Consider the following 12121-nt stretch of genomic DNA (forward strand, 5'->3'; position numbering starts at 1 on the left):
TGGTTCAGACCTGGTTTAGACCTGGTTCAGACCTGGTTCAGACCTGGTTCAGACCTGGTTCAGACCTGGTTCAGACCTGCAGAGATCAGGTTCAGTTTGAACAAAGGTCTGGATATGGAAGTGTCATTAAACTGATTTCATTCTGCTGCAGGTGCTGAAACTGAGCGTTTCACTGTTTCTTCTGTGAATCATGCTCGGATCAGAACCAAGTTCAAGTGGCAATAAATCAATACATCAATAATTCAACTTCAATTAGTTTTTGTAACGCCCAAAATCACAGCAGCAGTTTCCTCGGAGGGCGACAGTGAAAAACAGATAAAACAATGTCCATAGGGACGAGGGGCGATGTCCCAGGGTCCTCTGTCCTTAGTCCCTCCTTCTGTCCTCAGACCCTCCTTCTGTCCTTAGTCCCTCCTTCTGTCCTCAGAACCTCCTTCTGTCCTTAGACCCTCCTTCTGTCCTTAGTCCCTCCTTCTGTCCTCAGAACCTCCTTCTGTCCTCAGAACCTCCTTCTGTCCTTAGACCCTCCTTCTGCCAATGTTTATCCATTTTAGATCAGGTGGCACCTGTAAAATCCACTCTGTCATCACAGAATAAAGCTTGTCCTTGGATAAATGAAGATATCCTAAACCTAAAGAGACTGTGTCAGAAAACTGAGCGTCTGTGGAAAACCTCCAGTCTTGAGGTCCATAGGTCACACCTCAGAGAGCTTGTGTCATCTTACAATGAAATGATGGAAAGTTCCAGATCTGATTACTTCCGCCAGCTAATAACATCCAACAAGAAAAACCCCAAAGTGTTGTTTGACACTATAAATTCTATTGTTTGTCCTTCAGCTGCAGTGACTCCTGTTTCCTGCAAAGCCGACAGCAATGAATTCCTCAGGTTCTTTATCGATAAGATCAAGATGATCAAAGACCAAATCCCACTCCCATTGTCTGATAAACCTGTTTCTGTGGAGCCTTTTTCCCAAATCTGGTCTTCTTTTAAGCCTGTCACTCTAGAAGACATCTCAGCTCTGGTGACCAAGATGAAACCCTCCTCTTGTACATCAGATGCCCTTCCCTCCAGGCTCTTCCTCAAAGTGTTTGATGTTATTGGCCCCTGGGTTACCAACATGGTAAATCTCTCTCTTTCTACTGGTGTGTTTCCTGGTCCATTTAAACATGCCATAGTTGAGCCTTTACTGAAAAAAACAAACTTGGACCCGACAGACCCCAAAAGTTTCAGACCCATATCAAAGCTCCCGTTCATGTCCAAGATCCTAGAGAAGGTGGTCTCTGAACAATTGTCCGATTTCCTTGATCAGTCAAACATTCACGACTCTTTTCAATCTGGTTTCTGCAAACATCATTCTACGGAAACCGCATTGTTGAAAGTGTCCAGTGACATTATGATGTCTGCTGATTCTGGAACATGCACGGTTCTAGTTCTGTTGGATTTGTCTGCAGCCTTTGACACTGTCGACCATCATATCCTGTTGAACAGACTGAGGGACCTGATTGGACTATCGGGGTCAGTTCTTCATTGGTTTTCCTCATATTTATCCGGTCGGAGTTTTAGTGTTGCTGCAAACAAAATAATGTCTGACTCAGCTGATCTGTTGTGTGGAGTTCCTCAGGGCTCCGTCTTGGGTCCCGTCTTATTTCTGCTTTATATAATTCCCCTGGGAATGATCATTAAAGAGTTTAGTGATGTGTCCTACCACCTGTTCGCTGACGATATTCAGCTCTATTGCTCTTTTAAACCTTCTGAGATCCAGAAGCTGAACTCCTTGGTCAGTTGTTTAGTGCAAATTAAACAATGTAAAAACTCCTTGCAGCTAAATGCTGACAAAACAGAAACTCTGATTATTGCCCCTGATGATGTCATTCCAGGGATAAACCAGTGCTTGGGTGTTTTAGGCCAGACTGCAAAACCAAGTCTTAGAAACTTGGGTGTCATCTTTGACAAAGACATGTCTTTAGAGCACCACTCCAAGCTGTTGACGAGGAACTGTTTCTTTCAGTTGAGGAAAATCTCTAAGCTCAGGAAAATGGTGTCTCAAAATGACCTGGAACTTATAATTCATGCATTTGTGTCTTCACGTTTAGACTATTGTAACAGTTTGTTTTCCTGTCTTAACAAGAAGGAACTCTCTCGTCTGCAGCTGGTCCAGAACTCTGCAGTGAGGATCTTGACCCGCACAAATAGAAGGGCCCACATTTCACCCATTCTTAAAGCCCTTCACTGGAGCCGGTCTCCTACCGGATACAGTTTAAAATGCTTGTTTTAACTTTTAAAGCTTTAAATGGTCAGGTCCCTCTGTACAACAGCGATCTGATTAAACCGTACGCTCCCTCTCGCTCACTAAGGTCATTGGACCAGAAACTGTTGTTGGTTCCTCGCACCCGTTTTCGGACCAGAGGAGACCGATCCTTCCAGGCTGTTGCCCCCAGACTCTGGAACCATCTTCCGTTCCCCCTACGGTCACTGGTTGTTAAGGGTCAGCTTAAAACCTTTTTATTGAGTCAAGCCTTTTAAATGCACTTGTTTTACGGACTGATTTTACTGTATATTGTTGTATATGTATTGTTCACTGTAAGTTTTTTGTGTTTTTATTGTTTTATTCTGTGTTTTGTGAAGCACTTTGTGACCTCTGTCTGTGAAAGGTGCTATAGAAATAAAATTGACTTACTTACTTACTTACTGTCCTTAGACTCTCCTTCTGTCCTCAGACCCTCCTTCTGCCCTTAGACCCTCCTTCTGTCCTTAGACCCTCCTTCTGTCCTTAGACCCTCCTTCTGCCCTTAGACCCTCCTTCTGTCCTTATACCCTCCTTCTGTCCTTAGACCCTCCTTCTGTCCTTAGACCCTCCTTCTGTCCTCAGACCCTCCTTCTGTCCTCAGACCCTCCTTCTGTCCTCAGACCCTCCTTCTGTCCTTAGACCCTCATTCTGTCCTTAGACCCTCATTCTGCCCTTAGACTCTCCAACTGTCCTCAGACCCTCCTTCTGTCCTTAGACCCTCATTCTGTCCTTAGACCCTCCTTCTGTCCTCAGACCCTCCTTCTGTCCTTAGACCCTCCTTCTGTCCTTAGACCCTCCTTCCGTCCTTAGACCCTCCTTCTGTCCTCAGACCCTCCTTCTGTCCTTAGACCCTCCTTCCGTCCTTAGACCCTCCTTCTGTCCTTAGACCCTCCTTCTGTCCTCAGACCCTCCTTCTGTCCTTAGACCCTCCTTAGACCCTCCTTCTGTCCTTAGACCCTCCTAAGACCCTCCTTCTGTCCTTAGACCCTCCTTCTGTCCTCAGACCCTCCTTCTGTCCTCAGACCCTCCTTCTGTCCTTAGACCCTCCTTCTGTCCTCAGACCCTCCTTCTGTCCTCAGACCCTCCTTCCGTCCTTAGACCCTCCTTCTGTCCTCAGACCCTCCTTCTGTTCTTAGACCCTCCTTAGACCCTCCTTCTGTCCTTAGACCGTCCTTCTGTCCTTAGACCCTCCTTCCGTCCTTAGACCCTCCTTCTGTCCTCAGACCCTCCTTCTGTCCTTAGACCCTCCTTAGACCCTCCTTCTGTCCTTAGACCCTCCTTCTGCCCTTAGACCCTCCTTCTGTCCTTAGCTCCTCCTTCTGTCCTCAAACCCTCCTTCTGTCCTTAGACCCTCTTTCTGTCCTTAGACCCTTCTTCTGTCCTTAGACCCTCCTTCTGCCCTTAGACCCTCCTTCTGTTCTTAGACCCTTCTTCTGTCCTTAGACCCTCCTTCTGTCCTCAGACCCTCCTTCTGTCCTTAGCTCCTCCTTCTGTCCTTAGACCCTCCTTCTGTCCTTGGACCCTTCTTCTGTCCTTAGACCCTCCTTCTGTCCTTAGACCCTCCTTCTGTCCTTAGACCCTCCTTCTGCCCTTAGACCCTCCTTCTGTCCTTAGACCCTTCTTCTGTCCTTAGAGCCTCCTTATGTCCTCAGACCCTCCTTCTGTCCTTAGACCCTCCTTCTGTCCTTAGACCCTCCTTCTGTCCTTAGTCCCTCATTCTGTCCTCAGACCCTCCTTCTGTCCTTAGACCCTCCTTCTGTCCTCAGACCGTCCTTCTGTCCTTAGACCCTCCTTCTGTCCTTAGACCGTCCTTCTGTCCTTAGACCCTCCTTCTGTCCTTAGACCCTCCTTCTGTCCTTAGACCCTCCTTCTGTCCTCAGACCCTCCTTCTGTCCTTAGACCCTCCTTCTGTCCTTAGACCCTCCTTCTGTCCTTAGTCCTTCATTCTGCCCTTAGACCCTCCTTCTGTTCTTAGACCCTTCTTCTGTCCTTAGACCCTCCTTCTGTCCTCAGACCCTCCTTCTGTCCTTAGCTCCTCCTTCTGTCCTTAGACCCTCCTTCTGTCCTTGGACCCTTCTTCTGTCCTTAGACCCTCCTTCTGTCCTTAGACCCTCCTTCTGTCCTTAGACCCTCCTTCTGCCCTTAGACCCTCCTTCTGTCCTTAGACCCTTCTTCTGTCCTTAGAGCCTCCTTATGTCCTCAGACCCTCCTTCTGTCCTTAGACCCTCCTTCTGTCCTTAGACCCTCCTTCTGTCCTTAGTCCCTCATTCTGTCCTAAGATCCTCCTTCTGTCCTTAGACCCTCCTTCTGTCCTCAGACCCTCCTTCTGTCCTTAGACCCTCCTTAGACCCTCCTTCTGTCCTTAGACCCTCCTTCTGCCCTTAGACCCTCCTTCTGTCCTTAGCTCCTCCTTCTGTCCTCAGACCCTCCTTCTGTCCTTAGACCCTCTTTCTGTCCTTAGACCCTTCTTCTGTCCTTAGACCCTCCTTCTGTCCTTGGACCCTTCTTCTGTCCTTAGACCCTCCTTCTGCCCTTAGACGCTCCTTCTGTTCTTAGACCCTTCTTCTGTCCTTAGACCCTCCTTCTGTCCTCAGACCCTCCTTCTGTCCTTAGCTCCTCCTTCTGTCCTTAGACCCTCCTTCTGTCCTTGGACCCTTCTTCTGTCCTTAGACCCTCCTTCTGTCCTTAGACCCTCCTTCTGTCCTTAGACCCTCCTTCTGCCCTTAGACCCTCCTTCTGTCCTTAGACCCTTCTTCTGTCCTTAGAGCCTCCTTATGTCCTCAGACCCTCCTTCTGTCCTTAGACCCTCCTTCTGTCCTTAGACCCTCCTTCTGTCCTTAGTCCCTCATTCTGTCCTCAGACCCTCCTTCTGTCCTTAGACCCTCCTTCTGTCCTCAGACCGTCCTTCTGTCCTTAGACCCTCCTTCTGTCCTTAGACGGTCCTTCTGTCCTTAGACCCTCCTTCTGTCCTTAGACCCTCCTTCTGTCCTTAGACCCTCCTTCTGTCCTCAGACCCTCCTTCTGTCCTTAGACCCTCCTTCTGTCCTTAGACCCTCCTTCTGTCCTTAGTCCTTCATTCTGTCCTCAGACCCTCCTTCTGTCCTTAGACTCTCCTTCTGTCCTTAGACCCTCCTTCTGTCTTCAGACCGTCCTTCTGTCCTAAGATCCTCCTTCTGTCCTTAGACCCTCCTTAGACCCTCCTTCTGTCCTTAGACCCTCCTTAGACCCTCCTTCTGTCCTTAGACCCTCCTTCTGCCCTTAGACCCTCCTTCTGTCCTTAGCTCCTCCTTCTGTCCTCAGACCCTCCTTCTGTCCTTAGACCCTCTTTCTGTCCTTAGACCCTTCTTCTGTCCTTAGACCCTCCTTCTGTCCTTGGACCCTTCTTCTGTCCTTAGACCCTCCTTCTGTCCTCAGACCCTCCTTCTTGGCCAGGAAAAACTACAAAAACCTGCTTGGGAAAAAGTAAATAGATAAATAACAGATGGCGGCGTCTAAATCCTCCAATTTTCTTCCACAATCCAAAAAAGTTCCTCCAACTCTTCCCCACCATATTTTCTGTATTTTTTCACACATTTCCCCATTTTTGTCCCTCTCGTTTTCCATGATTATTTTCTCCAGTTTTTAAACTCTCCTGCTCTCGTCTCCTCTGCTGTGTCCCATTTTCAATTTGAATCTTGTTTGTAAGAAAACGGCATCTTCAACTTTGGATCAGCAGCTCATTGTGGCTGGATTGGACTTTAAAAACACAGAGGAGCACGTCTGGATTACACCAGATGATTTCACCAGGTTTTTGTCTCTCCAATAAAACTGAAATGTCGATACTATTTTAATGTTTCACCTAAAATGCATGAAACACTGAAATGGGAATCACATGTTTAAACAGTGTAGTGTGAAAAAAGTCTAAAAACAACTGCTTTAGTCGTATTTATTCATGTATTATGCAGTTTAGAAACGCATTCGTAGTTTTATATTCATCCTGCCAACAGTGCCCTCTAGTGGCGACGCCATAGGATGCAGTCCAGACCAGGGTTCAGGCCAGACCGGGTCTAGAGTGCCCCAGTTTAGGCTCCAGTAGGGGCTCCAGTAGGGGCTTCAGTAGGGGCTCCAGTAGGGGCTTCAGTAGGGGCTTCAGTAGGGGCCCCATCGCAGGCCTTGAAGAAGTCCTCAGGGTCCACCGCCCTACATTCTGCAGAGGTTCTTTTCATCAGTCTGAGGAGACGAGAGAAAGGAACATACAGAAAATATCTGGAAACTGGGAGAGAATTGGATAAAAAGAAAAAAATGCAGACGAGAGGAGCAGAGAGGAGGAGTGACAGGTGCAGAGACAGGAGCAGATAGGTGCAGAGAGGAGGAGACAGGTGCAGAGACAGGAGCATACAGGTGCCGAGAGGAGCAGAGAGGAGCAGGCAGGAGTAGACAGGAGGAGACAGGAGGAGACAGGTGCACACACCTCATGAACATAAACTTGCACTTGGCTGGGACTCTTTTGCGAGAGACAAAACCTTCTGAGAAAGACAAACACTTTATTAGAGCCGATCACATGACTCATTAAACTCTTTCTCTGATTGGCCGCAGTAAAACTCACCAATGCATTTGGCCAGAGTCTGGGCGGGTGTGTTCTCCTCGCTGCTCTCGGGGCTGGAGTCCTCCTCGGGGCTGGAGTCCTCCTCGGGGCTGGAGTCCTCCTCGGGGCTGGAGTCCTCCTCGGGGCTGGAGTCCTTGCTCTTGCCTCCAAAGGAAAATCCTGCGCTCCATCCACTCACTCGTCTCCCAACCTTCGCAGAGGAGCTAAAGTTCTCCACTCCGCACAGAGCTGCAGAAGAACATGACAGTAAAATGTGCACTAACTGTCACTCTTATTGTGACCGGGCTCGCGTCTTCAAATGTCTACAAATGTCTGCTGCCGGTCACTCCAGAACAGGACCATTTGACTCCCTGCTCCGGACGCACCCTTCGGCCCTCGAGTCAGGACCTGCTCGTGGTCCTGAAAACAAGGAAGGATCTGTCTGTTTAGGCCGCGACCCCAAAGTCTGGCTCTGCGCGAGATAGACTCTGAAGACGAGCTCTGGATCGTCTTTCAAGTTATTGCTGGGGGACTGAACCGTAAAACGTCTGGTTAGCGGGCCTCACCTGTGGCCAGCAGCTTCAGCCCTCACATCAGAGGACAGGCAGGTGGGGACTGAACTGTAAAACGTCTGGTTAGCGGGCTTCACCTGTGGCCAGCAGCTTCAGCCCTCACATCAGAGGACAGGCAGGTGGGGACTGAACTGTAAAACGTCTGGTTAGCGGGCCTCACCTGTGGCCAGCAGCTTCAGCCCTCACATCAGAGGACAGGCAGGTGGGGACTGAACCGTAAAACGTCTGGTTAGCGGGCCTCACCTGTGGCCAGCAGCTTCAGCCCTCACATCAGAGGACAGGCAGGTGGGGACTGAACCGTAAAACGTCTGGTTAGCGGGCCTCACCTGTGGCCAGCAGCTTCAGCCCTCACATCAGAGGACAGGCAGGTGGGGACTGAACCGTAAAACGTCTGGTTAGCGGGCCTCACCTGTGGCCAGCAGCTTCAGCCCTCACATCAGAGGACAGGCAGGTGGGGACTGAACCGTAAAACGTCTGGTTAGCGGGCCTCACCTGTGGCCAGCAGCTGCTCATTCAGGACAAAACGGTGAGACGAGACGATGGACGAGACCATGTCCTTGATCTTGCAGCGATCCACGTTCAGACCCAGGAGACCGGGGGCCAAAACGCACAGCGCCACCGCCAGGACGAGCTGAGAATGCATCTTCCACTGCAGGAGACAAAAGAGCACAAAAGAGACGAAGAAAGAGACAAAGAAAGAGACAAAGATGAAGACGAGAACGACCGGCGTTAAAGCTGCTCAAGGCAAATGGTTCTTACCCGTTCACAGCAGCGATAAGTGCTTGTAAACAGAAGCAGTTGTAGTAGTTGCAGTAGTTGTAGTAGTTGTAGTTGCAGTAGTTGCAGTAGATACTGTGGAGGATTAAGTCCAAGCTCTCAGTATTTATACTTTCTCTAAATAATAAGAACAATCATGGTTCCCCCAGAGACAAAGGAGCCATTGAGTTCTACAAATTCATAAGAAAAGAGCCTAAAGTCCAAAGGGGCGTGTCCGGGCGGTGGCAGAGTGGTTAGCCTCAGCTTTACCTTAGATTATGTTCACTTTCTGCTGAATCACTCTGAACTGTCTTAAGTTACCGCTTTTTGTAGAGAATAATGGAAGGAGGAGCTTTTTAGTTGGACTTTTGCGCACGTCAGTGTCATGTGACCTCGAGGCCATTAAAATGAACAAGAAAAGAAATAAAAAACATGATGTGTTGTGTGCAGCAAACAAAGGTTCTGGGTTGCACCTGGTTCACAGAATCCTACGGAAAGTATTCAAGAAAAGTGTTTTTATTTGATCATTAATAACAAAAAATATCATTTTTGTTTGAGCAGATGTTTCCCCAGAGCAAGAAGAAAGTACCTGGGGCTGGAGTACTTCTCCTAGTGTGTCATAGTATTTGTCTTTTGTCATAGTTTTTGTATGTTGTAGCTTTTGTCGTAGTTTTTGTCATAGTTTTTGTAGTAGTTTTTGTCTTTTGTCATAGTATTTGTAATAGTTTTTGTCGTAGTATTTGTAGTTTTTGTTGTAGTTTTTGTCATAGTTTTTGTCGTAGTTTTTGTCATAGTTTTTGTCGTAGTTTTTGTCGTAGTTTTTGTCATAGGTTTAGTAGTAGTTTTTGTCTTTTGTCATAGTATTTGTAATCGTTTTTTGTCGTAGTATTTGTAGTTTTTGTTGTAGTTTTTGTCATAGTTTTTGTCGTAGTTTTTGTCGTAGTTTTTGTTGTAGTTTTTGTCATAGTTTTTGTAGTAGTTTTTGTCTTTTTCCATAGTATTTGTAATAGTTTTTGTCGTAGTATTTGTAGTTTTTGTCGTAGTTTTTGTCGTAGTTTTTGCCGTAGGTTTTGCCGTAGTATTTGTAGTTTTTGTCGTAGCTTTTGTCAAAGATTTTGTTGTCGTTTTTATCATAGTTTTTGTTGTAGTTTTTGTCATAGTTTTTGTAGTAGTTTTTGTCTTTTGCCATAGTATTTGTAATAGTTTTCGTCGCAGTATTTGTCGTAGTTTTTGTCGTAGTTTTTGTCGTAGTTTTGGTCGTAGTTTTTGTTGTAGTTTTCGTCATAGTTTTAGTCGTAGTTTTTGTCTTTTGTCATAGTATTTGTAATAGTTTTTGTCGTAGTATTTGTAGTTTTTGTCGTAGTTTTTGTTGTAGTTTTTATCATAGTTTTTGTTGTAGTTTTTGTCATAGTTTTTGTAGTAGTTTTTGTCTTTTGCCATAGTATTTGTAATAGTTTTTGTCGTAGTATTTGTAGTTTTTGTCATGGGTTTTGTCAAAGTTTTTGTTGTCGTTTTGTCGAAGTTTTTGTTGTAGTTTTTGTCGTTGTTTTTGTCATTGTTTTTGCCGTAGTATTTGTAGTAGTTTTTGTCGTAGTTTTTGTCGAAGTTTTTGTCGTAGTTTTTGCCGTAGGTTTTGCCGTAGTATTTGTAGTTTTTGCCGTAGTATTTGTAGTAGTTTTTGTCGTAGTATTTGTCGTAGTTTTTGTTGTCGTTTTTTTCGTAGTTTTGGTCGTAGTTTTTGTCATAGTTTTAGTCGTAGTTTTTGTCTTTTGTCATAGTATTTGTAATAGTTTTTGTCGTAGTATTTGTAGTTTTTGTCGTAGTTTTTGTCGTAGTTTTTGTCGTAGTTTTTGTCGTAGTTTTTGTTGTCGTTTTGTCGAAGTTTTTGTCGTAGTTTTTGTCGTAGTTTTTGTTGTAGTTTTTGTTGTAGTTTTTGTCGTAGTTTTTGTCGTAGTTTTTGTCGTTGTTTTTGTCATAGTTTTTGTCGTAGTTTTTGCCGTAGGTTTTGCCGTAGTATTTGTAGATTTTGTCGTAGCTTTTGTCAAAGTTTTTGTTGACGTTTTGTCGAAATTTTGTCGTAGTTTTTGTTGTAGTTTTTGTTGTAGTTTTTGTCGTAGTTTTTGTCGTAGTTTTTGTTGTAGTTTTTGTCGTTGTTTTTGTCATAGTTTTTGCCGTAGTATTTGTCGAAGTTTTTGTCGTAGTTTTTGCCGTAGGTTGTGCCGTAGTATTTGTAGTTTTTGTCGTAGCTTTTGTCAAAGTTTTTGTTGACGTTTTGTCGAAATTTTGTTGTAGTTTTTGTTGTAGTTTTTGTCGTAGTTTTTGTTGTAGTTTTTGTTGTAGTTTTTGCCGTAGTATATGTAGTAGTTTTTGTCGTAGTATTTTTCGTAGTTTTTGTCGTAGTTTTTGTCGTAGTTTTGGTCGTAGTTTTTGTTGTAGTTTTTGTCATAGTTTTAGTAGTAGTTTTTGTCTTTTGTCATAGTATTTGTAATAGTTTTTGTCGTAGTATTTGTAGTTTTTGTCGAAGTTTTTGTCGTAGTTTTTGTCGTAGTTTTTGTTGTAGTTTTTTTCCCTAGTTTTTGTCATAGTTTTTGTTGTAGTTTTTATCATAGTTTTTGTTGTAGTTTTTGTCATAGTTTTTGTCGTAGTTTTTGTCGTAGTTTTTGTTGTAGTTTTTATCATAGTTTATGTAGTAGTTTTTGTCTTTTGCCATAGTATTTGTAATAGTTTTTGTCGTAGTATTTGTAGTTTTTGTCGTAGTTTTTGTCGTAGTTTTTGCCGTAGGTTTTGCCGTAGTATTTGTAGTTTTTGTCGTAGCTTTTGTCAAAGATTTTGTTGTCGTTTTTATCATAGGTTTGTTGTAGTTTTTGTCATAGTTTTTGTAGTAGTTTTTGTCTTTTGCCATAGTATTTGCAATAGTTTTCGTCGTAGTATTTGTCGTAGTTTTTGTCGTAGTTTTTGTCGTAGTTTTGGTCGTAGTTTTTGTTGTAGTTTTCGTCATAGTTTTAGTCGTAGTTTTTGTCTTTTGTCATAGTATTTGTAATAGTTTTTGTCGTAGTATTTGTAGTTTTTGTCGTAGTTTTTGTTGTAGTTTTTATCATAGTTTTTGTTGTAGTTTTTGTCATAGTTTTTGTAGTAGTTTTTTTCTTTTGCCATAGTATTTGTAATAGTTTTTGTCGTAGTATTTGTAGTTTTTGTCATGGGTTTTGTCAAAGTTTTTGTTGTCGTTTTGTCGAAGTTTTTGTTGTAGTTTTTGTTGTAGTTTTTGTCGTTGTTTTTGTCATAATTTTTGCCGTAGTATTTGTAGTAGTTTTTGTCGTAGTATTTGTCGTAGTTTTGATCGTAGTTTTTGTTGTAGTTTTTGTCATAGTTTTAGTCGTAGTTTTTTTCATTTGTCATAGTATTTGTAATAGTTTTTGTCGTAGTATTTGTAGTTTTTGTTGTAGTTTTTGTTGTAGTTTTTGTTGTAGTTTTTGTTGTAGTTTTTGTTGTAGTTTTTATCATAGTTTTTGTTGTAGTTTTTGTAGTAGTTTTTGTCTTTTGCCATAGTATTTGTAGTAGTTTTTGTCATAGTATTTGTAGTTTTTGTTGTAGCTTTTGTCAAAGTTTTTGTTGTCGTTTTGTTGTAGTTTTTGTTGTAGTTTTTGTCGTTGTTTTTGTCATAGTTTTTGCTGTAGTATTTGTCGTAGTTTTTGTCGTAGTTTTGGTCGTAGTTTTTGTTGTAGTTTTTGTCATAGTTTTAGTCGTAGTTTTTTGTCTTTTGTCATAGTATTTGTAATAGTTTTTGTCGTAGTATTTGTAGTTTTTGTCGTAGGTTTTGTCAAAGTTTTTGTTGTCGTTTTGTCGAAGTTTTTGTCGCAGTTTTTGTTGTAGTTTTTGTCGTTGTTTTTGTCATAGTTTTTGCCGTAGTATTTGTAGTAGTTTTTGTCGTAGTTTTTGTCGTAG

The sequence above is a fragment of the Eucyclogobius newberryi genome, unplaced genomic scaffold (assembly GCF_026437365.1).
Source record: "Eucyclogobius newberryi isolate DKJ021-1_F unplaced genomic scaffold, fEucNew1.0.hap1 SCAF_4, whole genome shotgun sequence".
NCBI lineage: Eukaryota > Metazoa > Chordata > Actinopteri > Gobiiformes > Gobiidae > Eucyclogobius > Eucyclogobius newberryi.